This window comes from Aotus nancymaae, unplaced genomic scaffold (genome assembly GCF_030222135.1).
Source record: "Aotus nancymaae isolate 86718 unplaced genomic scaffold, 86718_ANA_hifiasm-v0.15.2.pri h1tg000033l, whole genome shotgun sequence".
NCBI lineage: Eukaryota > Metazoa > Chordata > Mammalia > Primates > Aotidae > Aotus > Aotus nancymaae.
In genome coordinates this window covers 4,963,590-4,979,175 of record NW_026988447.1, presented here as the reverse complement: position 1 = coordinate 4,979,175, position 15,586 = coordinate 4,963,590, and the positions used below count along the sequence as shown (strand labels likewise).

General features: G+C 33.9%; 1 long non-coding RNA gene across 3 annotated transcripts in view; it reads right to left on the bottom strand.

Moving 5' to 3' along the window:
- The window catches only part of LOC105720468 (uncharacterized), a 39,283-nt gene extending 24,524 nt beyond the window's left edge, over positions 1–14,759 (bottom strand). For 2 of the 3 annotated variants that reach the window (XR_010345314.1, XR_010345315.1), the window contains exons 1-2: positions 14,495–14,759; positions 5,753–5,970 (exon numbers count right to left, since the gene is read on the bottom strand). This is a non-coding gene — a long non-coding RNA (uncharacterized LOC105720468). Of the gene's footprint in view, positions 1–5,752; positions 5,971–14,451 lie in introns of all 3 variants that reach the window. The other variant, XR_001108151.2, reaches the window with a different exon arrangement.
- Positions 14,760–15,586: the final 827 nt, after the last annotated feature.

The following is a 15,586-nucleotide window of genomic DNA, read 5'->3' as shown; positions in this document are numbered from 1 at the left end:
ATTGCAGGAACACTGATGAAACTGGAGACCATCATCCTCAGCAAACTGACACAAGAACAGCAAATCAAACATCACGTTTTCACTCATAAGTGGGTGTTGAACAATGAGAACACTGGGATACAGGGAAGGGAACATTACACACCTGGACCTGAGGGTTGGGGGCCTAGGGGAGGAATAGCAGGGGGTGGTGGGACTGGGGAGGGATAGCATTAGGAGAAATACCTAATGTAGATAACAGGGCAATGGATGCAGCAAACTATCACCATGGCACGTGTATACCTATGTAACAAACCTGCACAATCTGCACATGTATCCCAGAACTTAAAGTATAATGAATAAATTTAAAACAACAACAACAAACAAAAGGCAACCTTAGTGTGTTACTAAAAACAGGTAATTCTTAGCAATTATTTAAATTAATATTTGTGAGTGATTAATCACTACACTAAACTGTTTAGTTTTCATCACATCTATCTATACCTTTTTATCTTAGAGAAGAAAGCATTGAAGACTGGAAAAGAGAAGTGATTTTTTTCTAGATCTTTAATAAGTGTGTATATTTGCAGAGATTTATTAAATATGCAAGTGGTCAATTTAGTTGATGGTCTAGTGGAATTGGAAAAGTCATAGAAACTGTCAAAAAGAGTTTCAACTCAAAAGACATTGCCATATTTACCACTAATTCTCTATTTACTATTTTGACTGATATTTACTGTTGACATTCTCTAAGTTATATGAGGTGATTCTCTAGTATGCTTGTGAACAAGTGTTCTGTCTGTCTAATGAAAGGTATGCTTACCATGATTCCTTTTTGTTTGATCAGATTACTTTAGTATTATTTTTTAAATCATTCTTAAAGAACTCACCTTGATATTATAGATGACATTTCATAGATGTACTTTATAAATGAAAGAAGAAGCATAATAGCTATTATTAAGACCAGACCTAAGTGGAAATTGACTCTAAATAAAAGATTATTGAATGAATGAACTTTTAAATGATTGAATTAAAAAAACAATGTTTATAATATATGGCACAATATTGTTAATGATTCATTGCTGTAACCAATGTTTCAGACAAATATTAATCTTGATGCACATGAAATGAGTATTTCTAAAACACATAAAAGGTAGAATATGAGAGGGTAGGTTTAAAATAAAGCAGGGTAATGAAAATAAGGGGCCCTTTTAGGAGACTTGACTATTACAGAATAAAGCCAGAGTTGTGTGTGAAAAATGTCATAGAATCAGGTTATGATATAAAGATGTTAGATTACATTGGATATCTCTTGAGGACAGTTAGGATTCTGTTACTCCAGAATGGCAAACAACTCATCTACTTTAGTACATAAAATAACATGTAACAGAATGATACATATTTTTGGTCTGAGTAAACAGATATAAAAAACTAGAAATATAAGGCTGCCTATAAGAACGGAATCAGCTCTAAGTAAGGACAGCTAGAAAGCAAGGCATTTGTGCATAGATTTTTAAATCGGGTGTTGTGCTAGTACACATCTGTCTGCTCTGTTTATGGTGATAATACACACAAATAACTGTATTAACCGTCTCTTTTCCTTTAACATGAGATTTGGAAGGGATAAATATTCAAACTATATCAAGAACTAAGATGGGCTGTTAATCAATTAAGATAAACTTATGCAAGATAAAATTGAACTGTAATTTTTTTTTTCCAAACAATTGGCACAGTACTGTATTGTCTTTATCTGCCATTCTAGGTAAGAAAATTCTTGCCATCAGATTGCTGTTCTATAAGATCTTGTTCTATAAAATCTCACTGCTCCTTCTGTAGAACTGCTAATCCTGTATTACTTTGAGTTTCTTTGTCCTTGTAACTAATTACGTTACTAGTTAATAATAGTCTAATTTCTTGTTACAAGCCAACTATTCTTTATATTAAATGTTCCTTTTCTAAATTACAGTCAACCACTTCTATTTCTGGGTTCTGCATTTATAAAGTTAACTTTTTGTCAAAAGTATTCAGAAAAAAATGTGGATAGTTGTGTATGTACTAAAGATGAACAAACTTTTATTTCTCTCGTCATTATTTCCTAAATAATATAGTGCAATAACTATTTTCATAACATTTACATTGTATTAGGTAGTATAAGCAATCTAGAGATGATTTAAAATATATAGGAGAATGTGCATAGGTTATATGCGAACACTACACCACTTTATATAAGGGACTGAGGATCCATAGATTTTGGTATTCATGAGGAGTCCTAGAACCAATCCCCTGTGCATACCACAGGAAGGCTGTACTGTGATTTGTTTCCTGCACACTGTTACACAAATGGAGCTTCTTTATTACCAATGCAATCAATAAAGTCCAGACTCTCAAATTTAGCACAACAAATTTTATTCCACTATGAATTGTTGATTGCTCCTCAAGAGTTCTCTCAAATACTGCATTAGAAATAACTGCAATAATGTTTATCTATGTTGCATCAAATTATGTTATTGACATCTTCCTAAACAATATTCACATAGAAATAATATATTCATTATGAAAACTACATTCATTTAAAATAAATATGTGAGGAATTTTATTTTTGTTTATGACTATAAAACCACCACACGAAAGATGTAGAACATGTACGATGCCCCTACAAAGTCCCTTATGTCTCATTACAAACCACCCTTCCTCCTAGGCTGAGTCATAAGCAACTGATTATCTTTCTGTCACTCTAGGTCGCATCACATTTTCTAGAAATTTATATGCCTCTGACTTCTTTCAGTCTGCATAATGGTTTTGACGTTCATCCCTATTTTGATTGTTTCAGAGCTTTGTCTTTTTATTGCTCAGTATTATTCAACTTATGGATGTAACATAGATGGTTTATCCCTTCATCAGTCAGTAGATAGAAGTATTTTTACAGGTTTGGCTATTATATATATATATATCTTATATACATTCATTTACAAGTCTTTGTTTGTACATAGTTTTTTCTATGTCCCTTGGGTAAGTAGCTAGGTGTAGAATTGCCAGCTTATACAGTAGGTATTTATTTACTATTTTAAGAAATTACCAAAACATTTTTTAAAACAGTGAAGGGTTCACATTCCTATCATCAATATATAGGGTTCCAGTTGCTCCATTCTATATTAAATATTTGTCTTGTCAGTCTCTTTAAATATTCAACAAAAAAACATAGATTTGATCAGATAGTTCAATGAAGTCCTTGAAAGACAAGTGATATTCAACACCATTACTTAGGAAAAGACAATATAACTACATAGAGACATTACTACCAAATGTTTACCAATAAATTGCTTTAGCATCTGTGTTGAAAATTGGTTAACTATATATGAGTGGCTCTATTCTGGAGTCTGGACATTTTCCACCAACTTATATAGGTCTATCCGTTTGTCAATTCCACAGTCTTAATCAAGAGCAGCAAACTATGGCCCATAAGCAAATTGAGTCTGCTGCCAATTTTTGTAAATAAAGTTGTATCGGAAAATAAGCTTATTTGTTTATGCATTTGTTTATGTTGCTTTCCTGCTACAATGACAGAGTTGAGTAATTGTGAGTGACTGTACAGATGACTTGTGTAACCTAAAGTATATTCTTTCTTTCAGAAAAAGTCTGTGAACCTAGAGTCCTGATTACCATAACTTTATATCTTAAACTCATATGTAATGTTTTTTCTCTGACTTCGTTCTTCTGTTCTAAATTCACTGTGTATTTTAAGTTGTAAGTTTATGTGTTTTATATCCATTTTAGAATTTACCTGTCACTTTAAGAAAGTGTGCTTTTATTCTAATTGGGATTGTTAAGAAAAGAGTCTGAAATTCTGAGATTTTTGGAGAAAAAAGGAAGAGATATATTTTTTATAAAAAACCAAAACAATCTACAGATTGAAAAAGCAAAACCTTCAGGACAAGTGAAAGCATGCTCTCCAAAGAATGAAGAGTCTGGCCTAAATAGAGGAAGTTTCTGCCATTGTTCTTAATCAGGTTTGTTTATGCAAATAAAGTATTCAAATTAGTCACAATAGTTGAGCCCTGATTGGGTAGTTTCCAATTCCCAAACCAGAAGTCTCTGTCAGATGTTTCTTCCAAACAACTTGCTATGGAGAGTGGGGATTTCTTGCTGGTTTATCTTAGCTTTGGTTACAAGAACTGTTCTGGCCCAGGAGCATAAAACAGAAAGTTTGTCCAAAGCTGTCTTTCTGAGAACAAAGGCTGTGCAACTGCTCTTCTCTCAACACCCAACCCCCATGGCCACTTGGTTCTGTTCCACAAATTTGGGTGGCTTCACCAGTGACAGATAGCTCATCTCATCTGGAGCACTTCAGGTCTTATTTACAGTTTCATTTCATAAGATTGTATATATATTCCCTACACACACACACACACACACACACACACACACACACACACACCAGTCATGTTCATTAGTCATTCTTGAAGATAATTTTCCTCTGGGATAATTAATTCAGTGTCAAGAAGTTTAACTTTTTTCTCATACTGTGTGTCTGGTAGCAACAAGTTCTCTTAGACATTGTGTATTCGAATCTGCCTAGTTCACTTTATTTATATATTTTTAAAACTTACATTTTTTTCCTGCTCTTTTGGCCTACACAGTTTCTTCAGCAAACTCAGAGATCATTAGAATCATTGGTTCTTGTTTTTTGAGATGGAGTTTCAACTGTTGCAGCCCAGGCTGGTGTGCAGTGGCTCGATCCCTGTCTCCTGGGTTCAAGCAATTCTCCTGCCTCAGCCTCCCTAGTAGCTGGGATTACAGGCCCTTGCCATGACACTTGGCTAATTATGTATTTTTTTAGTAGAGATGGGTTTTTACCGTGTTGCCACCCTGGTCTTGAACTCCTGACCTCAGGTGATCCGCCCACCTCGGCCTCCTAAAGTGGTGGGATTACAGGCCTAAGCCACCGCGCTCCATATCATTGCTTCTTTATGTTTGACGTGTTATTTTCTCCAACTGAGTTCAAGAATTGTTGGTTTTCAGTTTTGCTGGGGTGTATGTGTATGTATGTGTATGTGTTCCTAATTATTTCCATTTAGACTGAATTGAGCTTCTTGAATCTGTAAGTCTATTTTGCTTCAAATCTTGGGATATTCAGCAAATGTTTATAGAAACATTTAATTCGTTCAATTCTCTTATTTTTCTTTCTTTCTTTTTTTTTTTTTTTTTTGGCCCTTCAGTTGCCCATTTATAGATGAATGAATAAAATTATCAAAACCTACAGGAGACAAAATATTCACTGGTTCCAGGGACTCCGACTATTTTATTAATTTTTCTCTCTTGCTTTTAGATTGGATAATATTATCACAAATAATCTATATTCAAACTTCTGAAACTTTTGTCGAAGATCTCTTTCTCCCATTACACTCTGGCTTTAAAGATTTTATTTTAGAAATTGTGTTTTTCCCATTTAAAATATTCCGTATTAAAATATTTTAGATTGTTTCTATTTCTTTAAGAATATTTTTCGGTATTTAATTCATTTTCCTCGATGACAGGAATCTCCTTTAAAGTTCTCGTCTCATAACATCAACATAGGTCATTTTAAAGTCTGTTCATTTTTTTTTTTCCTTGATAATGATTCTACTTATCTGGCTTTTCTTATGTTGGTTTATTTTGGATTATATTCTCAACTTTGTGAATGTTGCATTGTGGGTATTCTGAATTGTTTTATGTTTTTCTGAAGGAAGTTGATATTTTTTGTAGCGAAATCTACATTTGAGCAAAATTTCTGCCATACCTTTGGTAGGTAGGAACTCAGATCTCAAATCAGACTGCTTTCTGTTTACCCTGCACATGCATACAATCTGGGCAAACTTGTTGGAGTTTCTTTCTTGGTGGCTTTCTCCTTTACAGGGTTTCTGGATCATTTTAGTGACCAGGCTCCTTTCTCTGGTTCTTCCAGCCAGAAGTACAGCTGGACTCTATTGTAGTTTTGGACACCCAGCCACCAGTGTCCTGAAACAGGAAACAAATTTATGTGATTCACTCTATTTAAGGTTTAACTCTTCTCCAAAATCTCTGTTTATTCACTCTTCAGAGCCCTCAAGTAGTTTTATTTTACATTTTGTACAGAGTTTATAATTGGTATCATTATGCAAAAGATTGTAACATTTTAAGTGTCAGAATAATACACTATTATTTTAGATAGCAATTCAGTTATAGTTTAAAATAAGTAATAAGTGATCACTGATTTTTTAAAAGTCAGTAAAGGGTATTTACTTCAAAATTAATATCCTTGTGTAATGATAGAAACTTAATAAATGCTGGCAATAACAAAATATTACATATGGACTGCCCATCTTGATATACCTCTTGAAATCATATGGAAACAAGGTAAGTCTGCCTCTTGTATGTTCATTGTTCATTCAAAAGTCAAACAGATTACCAAGATCCTTCAGAGCATTTTATTATCCTAGATATTTAGGTCTAAATTGTATTTTCCTTGAGATGACAAAAGTTACTCGTTAAAAATCCTTGAGGTTTATTATTTAGTACACATTAGATTATACAAATATATTTCATTGAGAATCATTTATAAATTAAATTTGAATCTATCTTTGAGACACCATATCAGAATAATGTCTTAGAAAGTAAAATAATTAGTAAAATATCTAATATACATCAAATCGTTTAAAATACATACATTTTTACTTCAAGATTTTTTTGGAAAGCCCATAATAACATGAAACTGCCTCATTTACTATATTCTTTTTAGAGAGAGACCCTTCAGATTTTTTTTGATGTTTCTAAAATGTGTACACATTTCCATAGCCTTCCATATTTTATTATTGCTCTCAAATATATAATCTTTGTTAAATACCAAGCCCAGTTCAACATCTCGCAGAGGTAATACTAAACTCTTTTTCTTCTGATTCCTTAAACTGTAACCTAATATCTTTATTGTCTTGCTTCCTTGCACCTGTTGGTAATTTCCAAACATTCAAATGTCAGGTGATTGGGTTTCCTAGCTGGGAGGGCTTTTCATCTTACTGTGGGTAGTTTCTCAACCATTACTAGGTGTGCTTCTTTTTATGAGCAGGATAATGATATTCATTGGAAACCCTCTGCTGGAGAACCAGGGTGAACACTGCAGCAAATCTGCATCACAATGCACTGCCCTTCTTTTACTACTGTGAGATAGAAGTAGAACTTTGAGGACATTTCCTATGACCTTTGCTGTGTAGTTCATGTAGAAAATTGGTTTGGGATCTGATTATCGAGGAGAATATCTCACAAGAATATTAATCAAGTAATAGCATGCAAAACTTGTAGTGCACATTTAAAAAATTCCTTCTCAACTCCCCATCTTCTTTCTCTCTTCTTTACTAAACAACATATTTCTCTTTTGAAAATTAAATAGAAGAAATAGATCAAGTGTAAAATGATAACTTTAACAGAACCATATAAGCACATATCGTTCCATGCTGATATAAATGGAGATACAGCAGCAACTTTAGGAAAAAACAATATGAGAGAAAAAGAAAATCACTTTATTATATTCTGACCCGACACAATCATGGGTGAGTAATCTAATAATCGTCATGTTGTAGGTCATTTGGGAGTCCAAAATCCCAGTTTCAGGACTACAGTCATTAATTTTATGTAAATTATGGCATATAGGTAGCTGTGAACAAGAACCAGGCCAGTAACAGTTCAAGAAATTTTCACGCAAAATATTTACCAGTGAACACGTATTTGTTGGTTCCAGGCAATTAATTGGAACCAAAAATTCAATGATGGATACAACAGATAGAATTCAGGCCACAGGAAATTTAAATCCGCATATAATAAACAGAGTAGGTTAAAACTGCCAAGTTTAAATTGTAAACCGTGATGAGAGCTATGAAGGAAAACCGTAAGAAACTATGTGGCCATGTAACTCAAGCACCTGCTTCAGTCCTAAGCTTAATGAAGACCTCTTTAAGGGTGTAACACTTGAGCTGTGAACTGAAGGCCAAATAAAATTACCAAAGGGAAGAAATGATAGATTACAGCCATGGAGGTAAATAACATATTGGTAAAAACTTGAAATAGCACTGGTCACCGCATTTTTGAGAAACTTCTAAGAAGGTTTTGTAAATTAAAGGAAAAAAAGAGAGAGCATGTGGAAAATACACCCAAATTGGCCCATGATGTAGAATTTTGAATAAAGATAAAAACTTGTGTTTTTATTCTCCAAGTCATGAGAAAACTTTGAGAGTTAAAAAGAAGAAAATTGACATGCTCAGATTTACATTTTCATTTGATCTCTATGCATGAGTGTAATGATGGTATTGGTTAAAACAGATAAACATATGTTTAGTAACCTAACTAGTTAGGTGGTTTCATAAAGATATGTGTAGAAACCTCGTAAACCAGGAGGTTACTAGCATTAAGAGGAGATCTGCCTTGATGAAACTTTGAACTAATGGAGTGAGGCTGTAAGGGGAGCGAAGTTGATTAATTTGAGAGGTATTTAATGAATGTGATAGAGTGGACTTGATGAAGGCAGCTTATTTAATAAGCAGACTATCATCAAGATTATAAGGTTTCTAGCTTGAAAAACAGTTGGCTAAGGATACCTTCACTAAAGTGAGAAGCATTCTCTCAGTGTTCCTGATTCATTGGTACAGTTTTGGCTATGGTGAAGTCATAGAATTTGGCTAGAATCATGAGATATTCTAGAGATTAGTTTATGGAGTCTGTTGGCTATATAGGTATGGAACTCAGAAGAGATATCTGGGGTGGAGTTATAAATACAAAAGTCATTCATGTGTAGGTGGTAAATGAAGTCACGACTGCAAATAAAACCTACTACAACACCCTGTCTCAATTTCTAAAATAAAATAAATCTTGAGAGGAATTTGAAAGAAGGAACCAGTGAAGAGCAATCAGTTCTGTAATATATAACAAATACCATTATTTTTTATAACTATCTGCAGGGCCCTGAAGAATCTGATGTTAGGGGCCTAAAGCTCAGTAAAAATTCTTCACCTTCAATACATTGTAGTCCAGTCATTGACAGCACATACAAATGTAATTACACATGAGTTGAGGCTGATCTAAATGCCTTGCCTGCATCCATCACACTAAGAGAAATTACAGGTGAGCTTACATGCTGTCAGAAATATCTATACACCTAGGTCATTGTGTAGGTTTGCAAATGATGAAAATCTAAAATTAATGCTTTAGGTGAATGCAATTGTATCCAACTTCGAACAAGTTAGATGTCTCAGAAGATGCAAGTCAAAAACAGCAGCATCTAATTATAAATATGGGTCTCTGCCTTGCCACAGACCTGATTAAGCTAAATATCACTTTATCACATTATCAGAAAACCAGTGGAAGCTTGAAACTGTTCTAACTTTGAAGGAAATAGATAAAATGTACAGAAATATGTGAACTCACTCTTAGCAGTTTCATAAAACTCTCATTTGAATACAGTTTACTGTACTGCAACAGGATATATACTTCCCTGAACTTTGGGTTTAATGTGTTAATTTAAAACAACACAAAAAGTTTGGATCCTACTTCATTGTTGCTACCATGTCAGCAGTAATAAAATATCACTTGCTGACCAATTTTAAGTTACAACAGAAACAAAACAGAACTATACTATAGCATTTAAATCATGGGGGAAAAGCCACGCTTTATAAAAATAATATCAATCACCAAGTATTTCTTTAGGTATGTGCACAACACTGTGAGAAGAGCAAACCGAAAACTCACATTCTTGAGAATACTGTAGGCAAGATTTTAATCAGTCTAGCTTCTTCCTCGGGGAAAAGTAAAATATGAAACTAAGTCTATCTCATATCACAAAATAAAACCCCCTAGAAAGTGAAGAATCATGTTTTCCCATAGTCACAAATAAATAAATAAATGGACAGATAGATGGAATGCTGATGTTACTAGCCCCAGAAGAGGAATCTAAGGGATATTTGAGTTGAAGTGCTGAATTTCTGTTATGATTTCCTATCTTCAGTAGGCTGTGAAACTGGAGTATGAGTCATGTAGATTTAAATGCATCCTGACAATTGATGAAAACAGTTTCTCCATATTGTACAAAACTTCCATTATGTTCATATTCCCTTTTGCATTAAAAATGGCTAATAGTGGTTCATGCCTGTAATCTCAGAACTTGGGGAGGCTGAGGTGGGCAGATTGCTTGAGTTCAGAAGTTGGAGACCAGCCTGGGCAATATGGCAAAACTTTCTCTCTACAAAAAAATATAAAAAATGTGCTGGGTGTCATATTATGTGTCTGTAATCTTAGCTACTGGAAGGCTGAAGTCAAAAAATCACCTGAGCCTGGGAGATCAAGGCCAGTGAGCCGAGATCATGACACTGCACTCCAGCTAATATCTTTTCATAAAAATGAGAATGAAATTCCATGATAAGTGAATAAATTAATATTAGGGCCTTAAATCCTCTGATCATTCCTCCTGTTATCCAAAGCACTCTCATAATTCCCACTATATATAAATGACAATTAGAAAATCGAATCCTTATTTTTGAAATTAATATAAACTGACAGATTATTTGGGTCAAAGTTTTTAAATAGGTCTGTGGTATGCCACAAAATATCAAGAAAAAAGTATAGTTTGATTTTTTCCTTAAAAATATGTAACTAAAGACTAAAATTACACAAGTATTTCTATGCTATCAATATAAAGATTTTAAAACTATTCTTAAACTATAAGGTATATTTGCTATAAATATTTACTTGATTACAAGAAAAAAACCAATGGTCATGCCAGGCAAATGTTTTATGCTTGTCAAATTTCCAAATGTTTGTTATAAAAAACATGATTGCCTTTTTTGATATTATACAAAGAGTCTGATACAAGATCATTTATTTTATTAATCTAGACTTGCTTTACCATATTGATATTTTCAAAAATACAGGCAAATGCTTTAAAATCAGTACTCTGTTCCTGGAAACAAATATACTGCAAAAAATACCAACAGGATGTTATTTATCATTATTTTAAGTGAAGGAAATTATAATGTGTTATATTTTAATCCCAAATCCTCAAATAATTTATTAGAGTAAGTAAAACACAGAACATATAAATATAAAATTTATCATGCTAGTATGAAAAACACTTTCAAAAATAAGGATTTTCTGTTCATTATTTGGTCCAATTGTTTTTTATGCAGTCCACTGTGATACTTCTCTGAGAGCCAGCAATTGTCAGAATATAAACAAGTAAATTATACAAAGTAAATAATTACAATTACATAAATTAAATAATTGTATAAACTAAATAATTATGGCAGGCAGAACCGGTCAATGAAAGAAGTAAAATGACACATAGCTAAAGTACTAGAAAGACAAGTTAGTGCATGTTAGGACTGAGAGTGCATTTTAGGACTTTAATCAGAATCAGATGTATTCTCTATGATTTATGTTACAGCTTTAAACATACTATCTTTTTAGGTTATAAAACATTTGGAGAAGGAGCATTAGTTTACAGATGAGGAAACTAAGGCAAGGAGAGGTTATGAATCTTCTCCATGTGCAAATTGCTCTTATCTTAAATGTGAGGTTTGTTGTGAATAAGATAGTGAAAGCAATAAAAGAATAGCAGAGTATATTTAGAGTTTATGATTATAGAGAAGAAAATGTAGAAAACAGCCAAAGTCCAGAGTAGAATTTTTGAGGTGTGTAATAGAGTGAATTAGATGTAAAAATTACTGCTGTTGAAAAAATTTCAATGGACACTATGTTTTTGATGAGTTGTCCTGTGTATTTTGAAATTTATATAATTATGGCAGAAACTGGTTTTAAAGGAAAGTGATGAACTGAAAAGCTAAATATCAAATTAACCTTGGAGATCAAAAAATGTAGAGTGTGAAGTAGTAAATCACATAGAATAGTTACTATGAGGTTGGGCTCTGAAAACAGATCTCCAGATTCAAATATTAAATTTATCGTTTACTCATTTTATCACCTACACGTTAGCTCAGATTTTTTATTGTTAAAATCAACATGATAATAGTAATTATTTCCTAGGATTAAGTGAATCAGTATGTGCAAAGTACTTAATTTCACCTAGATTCATATTAAGCACTGAATATAGTATTATTAGTAATAATAGTGCTACATTGTCAAGGTTGGATGGGCTCCAAGCAGACAGATTTAATAAGAAGTTGTAAAAGTAGTGATTAGGAAGCAGGTTACAAAGGAAAAATGAATGAAAATTCTTCTTGTGGCTCTAAATCAAGATATGTTAAAATGAATAAAAATTTCTAGTAGAGAGAGCTGGCAGGCAAGTGAATTCATTAGAAGAGATCCAGGTATTAGCTAGGAATGTATCCAAATTCTTCTTCAGAAACTATTAAAAACATATGGCAACACTATTTTAGATGGTAGAACATCTAAAGAAGTAAAATTCTCAGAGATCAAAGTGAAAAAGCAGCTGAAGTTACAGAGCTGAATCGTTGACAATATTTTAACTGCTTCTTGGGGATTGTGCAGAAAATTTAATGGCCTTACAGGTATGGAAGATAATGCTTTGGAACCATTTGAACCAAAGCTAGGATCCTCAGCAGCTACTGGATAAGTGAAAGGCGAAATAGAAATTAAACCTTCTTGCAAAAAAAAAAAACAAAAACGAAGTGAAATTGAAGCAAGTAAGTCTATGCTGACCTCAGATGTTAGTGAGAAAAAAAGAAAAGAAGAAGTCTTATTTAGAATTCAATATCACAGAGCCTATGATCAAATGGGTTTTGGATTACAAATTATATCACCTGTGTCATCAGTCAAATAAAAGGCTAGAAAATTAACATAAAAATGTAGTAAGAAACCAGTTAATTCCTAGGTCACCTGGTAGAAGCAAGCAAGCATCTATACTGGACCTCACAGGATTTCCACAGATTAAGGCAGCAAAATATAAGATCACAGTGTTTACTCTGACTCTCTTTCATGGTTTTGTAATTCAGAACTGTGTTCTGAACTGTGTTCTGAATTACAAAACCATGAAAGAGAGTCAGAGTAAACATGAAGTAGTTGAATTAGAAATGTCAAAGTCCAGAAAATACAAATATTGGCTACAGATGAAAAGGATAAATATATAAAAAATTTTTTAAACATTAGCAATATATAAAACATGGCAAAGTAAAATACTATATAAAGTGATAGATATTAGAAAGACATATAATTCATATTTATAGTACATATAATCATTTAAATTCAAAAAATGATAGCAGGGATTAAGCACCTGTCTAGATATAACTGAAGAGATAATTAAGAAAATTATTTGAAATTTTTCCTGTACATTAGATAATAGATATAAAAGCTTTCTTCAAAACAGAAAATAAAGGAATTAAGAAATGGAAAAATTTAAGGGAGGTTTAAACAAAAGTAATATGAAATGAAATAAATAGAAAATTTAGGGGAAAAACAGACCAAAATGAGTAGAGAAGAAAAAATTTAAGGGAAAACTGGCATATATCACCAGATTCCAGGAACCTTTACAAATTCCAAATACGATAAAGAAAATTAAATCACACCTAAATAAATTGAAATAAAGCTGCTGCACACCCCAAAGAGATAAAACATTTAAAGTAAAATTAGAGGAGAGGCACATGAATAATTACAATTATTCAGTGTAGAAAACTTTTAAAGAGAAATACTGAAGCTAGAATTCAGTAAAGTTTTTCAAAGTTCTGAGCAAATTCGGCAAACTGGAATTTGAATTGGCCAAAATATCATTCAGATGCAAGAAACGGGCCGAAGACATGCTTGGACAAATAGAACAGGAGCTCTGTTATTAATGTATTTTTGTTCAAATAACTTCTAAAGAATGCTCTAGAAGATGAAAACTGAACACAGATACTATGTAAGATAATAATAATGACTAAATTACTCAAAAAATTGATATTCAATACTGGAAAACCCACTTAAATGGCAATGAGTGATCTCATTTAAATGAGTATAAGATATATATGTCACTCAGGTGGAAGAAAAACATTGTGATTAACTTTTGAGTATAGAAATATTACATGCATTTTAAGTTGTCAAATCTAAGATAATGGATATCTTTCAGAAAGGTAAAGCAGGTAAACAGAAAGCACAAAAGAAATCTAAGTATAACAAGAGACAAACTATATTAGAAATGGTCTAAATGTCTGTCTTAAAAATTATTACAATTGAATAAATTTAAAAAAAGAGAAAGAATTAGCAATGCGTTTTACTCAGTGCACTCAGTTAATATAAGAAAGAAGGTTCGGGGGGAGGCTGCCAAGATGGCCGAGAGGAGGCAACACAGGAATGCATCTCCCAGCAAATGAGAATGAGATGCAGAGGGCTAGAGGACTTCATGATTCCAAGTCAGGTGCCCAAGTTCACTTTGGTGGGACTGGTAGGGCACTGAAAATAGCCCAGGGAAGGAGTCACAAGGCAAGAGCCACCTGGGAGGATGAACTGGGACAGGGCTGGGCACGTCCCCACCTGGAATGTGCAGCTGGCTCAGAGGGTCTGGGACTTCACTCACTCGGTGCTCCAATTTGGATCCCGTGCATATCTCATCCCTCCTGCAACCCACGGTCCATGAGAGCCCCACCAGGCTGAGGGGCACAGTGGGTTGTTGATGAAAATCTGAGCAACGGCTCCCACCAGGTGCCGCAATTTGTCAGTACAGACCTGAGCGATGGCTCCTGCCAGGTGCTGCAAGTTGTTGGTAGAAGTTTGGACTAATGCCAGGGGGATGGACATGTCCCACAGAAAGAGGCAGAATTGAAAGCAGGAAAACAGGCCATAAGGTCTGGCAGGCCCCACCCCCACAAAACTCAAAATGAATCTCATGCGCTAGAGAGCTTGGCAGCAAATACATCAGTTTGATCCAACCAGGAAGATTGAGTTCAGGGAAGGAGAGAGGCCATTGGGTAGGTGGGGCTAATCTCACTTGCAAATAGACTCCAGGGAAGGACCACCCACCCAGCAACCTGACTGAATCTGACACAGCCAAACAGCACCTCTATAGGCCAAAAAAGATATAGCTCCAACTTCAACAGACTGGATGTTGACTCAGAGATTCCTTCAGAAATCACCAACTTCAAAGACCAAAGGGAGATAAATCCACAAAGATGGGAAGAAACCAGTGCAAAAAGGATGAAACCATCAAAGACAAGAACACCTCTTCTCCTCCCAGGGATCACAACTCCTCACCATCAAGGGAACAAAACAAGACAGAGAATGAATTTGATGAATTGACAGAAGTAGGCTTCAGAGGTGGGTAATAACAAACTTCTCTCAGTTAAAAGACCATGTTCTAACCCAATGCAAAGAAACTAAGAACCATGAAAAAATGTTAGATGAAATGCAAACCAGAATAACCAGCTTAGAGAAGAACATAAATGACTTCATGGAGTTCAAAAACACAGCACGAGAACTTCATGAGGCATACACAAGTTTCAACTGCCAAACTGATCAAGCAGAAGAAAGGATATCAGAGACAGAAGATAAATCAATGAAATAAAATGAGAAGGCAAGATTAGAGAAAAAAGAGTAAAAAAAAATGAACAAAGCCTCCAAAAACTATGGGGTTATGTGAAGAAAACCTAATCTACGCTTTATCGATGTACCT